A 6,000-nucleotide genomic window follows, 5' to 3' on the forward strand; every position below is an offset into this window, starting at 1 on the left:
AATTTCAGCTTGATTTCCATTTAAAAAAAGTATTTCTTATCAAATGTGCCAACCAAATTTGTTTGTGACTTTACTTTATTTAAAATAAGCTTTTTTAAGGTTTTAAAATCAGGAGATTTGAAGGGAGGTTTTTCTTTGTAATTGCCTAAGATTCTTCTTATTGGCTCCTCCAACAAATACATATAATTTAATACTTTGATCTAGTTTGTCAATTTCTTCAGTATAAATATGAAGATGTTTTGCTAAGATATCGTAGTGTATTTAACTCTGCAAATTCCCTCGGAGGCGTAAACTATTTTTTAAAATATACAAATTAGATTTTTCCGACTTATTTTTGATATCCAATAAACAGACCGAGTTTAGAAACAAATTTACATATAAATGAATCTGTTGTGTTTGGGGCCACGACCGCGAGCGGTTCTACCGAGGGATAAGGTGAGGGATCGGCAGAATTCGTGGGACCGGTTTTTAACTTTGTCATCATCCAGAGTAATTTTAGTAATTTAACTTTATTGTTAAAATGTTACAATTTACAAAATAATTAAAAACTACGCACAATAAATTTTCATAAAAGAAATGTATTTTAAATTTTACAAAAAAAAAATATAATAGTCCAGAAAAAGGTATTTTTCCAACCTTTATAATTTTTGAAACTAAGAGAAAAAAAAGGTTGTTATTTAATCGCGATACAATCATTCTTGAAACTGGTTGGAACCAGTTTCAAATGCAATATAAAAATAAGGTATAATATCAATTTCATAACAAAAAAAAGGAAGATGGGAAAACAAAGCAAGTAGAAATAAAAAAACGTAAAGAGAAGAAATAAGTTATACGGGACGAGTGGGGAGATAGACATAACAGAATCCTAAAATAATAAAAAGGGATCATTGTGAAGTATTAACATGTTTAACAGAATATGACCCCTTTCCAATGATATATCAATCATCTGGCAATGCTCATTATTTATCATTTAAATTACAAAATCAAATGCTAATGTAATTTTGAATTTTATAACTGTTGTCTATATACAGTTTAAGTAGAATTATTGAAACAGATGTCAATCAAATCTAGTTAATCGTTATATTAGAATATTATTAATTTCTATAGTGGTATATTATGGAAGGTGCCAGTGGAGTATTGCTTAAAAATTTAGTGTGGTGGCTATAATTTATTTTATATATTATCAAAATATATGATATATACTAGAGGTCTGCAATGGGCGGGTTTTTAGCCATAAAGCCAACTAATTCGTTGTTTTCGATTTTTTAAAATCTACCCGCTCGCCCATTTATAATTTCTTAAAATATTTCACCCGCCATACCACCTACTTATCTATAAATTTTGTTTAACCCGACCGCCCGCCTAATGCTTAAAAATATTTTAATGGCTGGTTTGGCTTTTTATTTATTTATTTATTTTAATATACTTTTAATTAAACATATATAATAAGCAATACTATGAAATAAAGCTATTATTTTTAACAAATTGAAGTCTGTTCTGCTCATTTCGCATAAAAAATATTAAAAATTTACCAGCCCCAGCCCATTACTTTACAATTTAACCCAAACGCCACCCGCCAAATGTTAAAAATATTTTAAGGGCGGGCGTGGGCGGGTGAAAAATTCGTCCAATGCAGATACCTAATATATACTATATGAATATGATTCTATTTTATTATATTTCAATAATAGTACCGCTAATGTAATATACCACTAATCTATACAAATTAAAATATACATAAATATGAATGAAATAAATCTTTCTTTTCTTCGTTTTCTTTGGGATATTTTTTGAAAAGATTTAATTGGTCCGCGATAATTCCTTTTTCAGATTTGATATATGGATATAGAATCCACTCTGATATCAAAGGTTCATTAAAATTTATGAACATTAAATTTGAATTATTCACTCTTAAATATAAGATGTAAGCCCCTTTCATACTGGCAGTACTGCACTATAAAGTATCCACGAAGTTGAATTTTAAATTGTTTCTTGTCTATGTAAAGTCAGCGCTACTGATGAGTAAAATTTAAAAACCTGTTACCACTGTTGATTATTATTTTATTTTCTTCTCCAAACACTACCGTTATAATTAGTCTTAATTTTAATATTTAATATGATTATTTTTACCTTTTCAAATAAAAAATATTGACGCCTTGTTTTATGCGAAATTTTAAAAACAAAATTAAATATTATATTTAAAAGTGTAAGCTCGTCCCGAATATTTCTAAATATTAGACCTGATCCGGTTACGGGCCAAGCTTTACAGAACATATTAAAAAATTTTGAAGAAGCCTTATAATAAAGATCATGACAATTCTCACCTAACCAGGGTATTTTGCCAGTGAAAATATATTGTAACGTAATTGAGATATTTATTTTTTCCAATTTTGGTTAATTTTTTTTTAAAAAAGTTGATTAACCAGATAAGGTTAGGGGATACTGTAAAGTAAAAATATACAATATTTGTAGATTAAGAAATGAACAATTGGTAAAAAAAATTCTAATTTATTAATACAAGATATTTTCGAATTTTATGTTAATATTGAATTCAAATACTCGTTCACAAGTTCATAACCTGGTCTACATTTAGAGTTGGTAGTATAAAGTAAAAATATGCAATAATTACAAATTAAAACAGAACAATTAGTAAAAAATGGATTATAATTTATGAATACAAGATAATTATTTCAAATTCAATGTTAATATTAAATTGAAATACTCGACCTCGAGTTAACGACTTTAGTTTGTTACTAGAGTCCACGATTCGAGTTTATGAATCTAGAGAATTCCTTGAAAAAAAATCCCCGTTTTTTAAGATATTAAAAATTACAAAATTAATAAAAATAGGAGAAAAAATTCCCTATAAATATATCCACGGAATAAAAATCCTCAAATAAAATATTTGAAAATTTTGAGTAAATCAATTTCGGGGAATTATTTTCGAAGAATTATTTTTGGGGTTTCCGGGAATTATTTTCTCTTAGCCGAGTTTATAACGGGAGTTTAAGATTTTGAGTCGACTTTTTCAACCCAAAAATTATTTTTTTAATATATATTTTATTAAATTATGCGATTATTTGAAATTGAAAATAAAATGGATTTAAAATTTTAAAAATAAATATATTATTTTAAAAAAATTAAAAGAAATATTGAAATAATTTAAGAAAAGATTTTTATTTATTAATATGTTATCCAAAAAATGGAAAAAAACTTTATAAACCCTAATGATATATCAACCCAATATGGAGAGATCTTAAAGCAAGCATCCCCAGAAATGGAAGAAAATCTTCCTCTCATTTATATATATATGAATATCCCTATTTTCGTAATATTAAAAATATATCTAATATAAATAAATTAATTAAATTTTTAATTGGTATAAATTTATATAGAACTATTTTTGTTTTTCCTTAAATATATTTATATTATCATTGTATATGTATTATGCTTATTCAAATAAATTGATTAATTATTAAAAAAAAAATATTAAAAATAATAAATAAATAATAAAATTAAAAATTTCCCCGTGATTCAGTGAGTTACCATATTTTTTAAGATAAAAATTTTGGTATCGTACCGCCTTTACTATTTTTTAGTTATAATTAGGTATTTTGTCGGCAAACTTTTCGCTAAATTTCGCTTAACCTTATAATTTGTATGCTCATAATAAGCTTAAAGTTTATATGCTCAAAGCTTAAAGTTTATTTATCTCAATTGGCACAGTATAAAAAAGAAGCTTTACTCTCTTAGGATAAAAAAAGATATAAAGTAAAATATGAATTATTATTTTATAATGTTCTTTAAAGAAGTGAACAAACTATTACAATTAGTTTCTAAATGATTTTGTCTAGTTTATCATGTGTATTATTTGGTCAATCAGGCTCACCCTACCTTTTATGAATGATGAAATTGTTTTACATCTGATATTTATAAAATTGTTTTGCAATTAATATTTATAAAATTGTTTTGCATTTAATATTTATAGAATTGTTTTGTATTTAATATTATAAAATATTATTTACATTTAATATTGATATTAAAGATTATATTTTCTTCATTTGTGTGATTATTTAATGAAATTATATGTGTATACTGAGTATCAATGTTTGTTATTATATATTATATTTTCTTCATTTGTTTGATTATTTAATGAAATTATATGTGTATACTGAGTATCAATGTTTGTTATTATATATTATTTTTTACTATGAAAATATGACTTCACATTAATTCATTATTTGATATATAATTATAATATATTATAAGATTTAATATATTTGCAAAAGTCATTATAAGAATTTATTTTGTTTTAATTTTAATAAATAATTTAATGTTATGAAAATGGAAAATGGAGTAGAATTTGTAATATTAATATATAAGAGGTATATGACTGAAACTTAAAGCTAAAATATGATATTATTAGATACCTATTTATCAACATTAGTTTCACATACTTCTCAAAATAAAAAACATCTTAAATAAAAATTACTCAAATTACTGATATAAGATTTTTTATAATGAATAAAATTAATAGATACTCCTAGATCTACACAAACCCAGCTATTTATGAAAGTAATTGTGGAATGGATAGATTGCAATATTTATTATAAATCTCTCACTTCAAACTTATAGGGGCCATTTTGACAGCCATTTTAGCTTATTAGCTTTTTTAACATTTTTTAATAGTAGTAATAGCGGCCCATAACCAAAAATTTTATATTACTGTTGTAGTATTATGTGTATTTAAATTATTATTACAATAATGTCAAGGATATATTGTATTTTTATATGAAAAAGAAATAATGTCAAGGATATATTGTATTTTTATATATGAAAAAGAGATAATGTGAAGGTTGTAATTTATTTTTATATGAAAAAAGAAAAAATGTTTTTAGTTAATTTTTTTCGCGTTATAAGATTGATTTTTGTTTCATCACGTAGTTTGAATAATAATTTTTTTTATGAAATAATTTTTTTTTATAAACAGTATAATATAGAAATAAAAGTATAAGTGTTTTACCGTTTAATTAACCAAATCTACAAAAAGTTATAAGAGTCTACTAAGAATAAGAGTTAAGATAGCTACAAAAAGTGGTGCATGAACCTTGAACATATACTGGGACACAAGGCAAAGGAATATATTCTTAAAAATAAAAGGTAAAATTTTTTTTACAATATATAAAATGATGTGCATTCAAATAATTTTGATATTATTAATTATATTAAGTTTAATATATTGTCTAACTTTTAGCAATGTTAAAATATTTATAATAAAAGTTTTAATAAATTTTTTATAAATTTGTGGATAAAGAATAAATGTTTAATTATAAAAGAAGTATAAAAACACAAAAGTATGTGGAAATGGTTTCACAGAGAAATAATTGTATTATAGTTGTAGTAATGATATGTTTATGGATAGTTGGTATTATGTTTTATCGGAAAAAAATAAAAAGAGTTATAGAAAGAGATAGAATAAAAATTACGGAGGAAATTGAAATGAAAAATAATGAAATTGAAAAAGGAAAAAATGAAAGGGAAGTAAAAAACGTTAATGAAAATGAAAGAATTACGGAAGAGATGTTAAATTTAAAAGATGAAATATGGAAAATGTTACATGAAAATATGGTAGAAAAAATGAGGAAAAGTATCAATATTTTTAGATTGGGAGAGGAACGAAAAGATATTGATAATAAAAGAGAAATAGAGATTAAAGATTAAAGATGAAAATGGAATAAGAAATGATAAACGAAATAATTATGTTCATAAAGAAAATTGTGAGAGAAGGTATGAAAGGGATTTCAAAAGAGAAGATCGAATGAATGATAAGGAATACGATTATTTTAAAGAGTATAATACGCCAATGAACTTGCAGAGAAATGAAGAGAAAATTGGGAAAAAGAAAATTTTTTCCGAAATAGATTTAATCGTCCGAAGATTAATATGCAAAATGTAAGATGTTATTCATGTGGAGAATTGGGGCATATAAGTAGAAATTGC

This window comes from Gordionus sp. m RMFG-2023, chromosome 1 (genome assembly GCF_954871325.1).
Source record: "Gordionus sp. m RMFG-2023 chromosome 1, tfGorSpeb1-WG-v2, whole genome shotgun sequence".
NCBI lineage: Eukaryota > Metazoa > Nematomorpha > Gordioida > Chordodea > Parachordodidae > Gordionus > Gordionus sp. m RMFG-2023.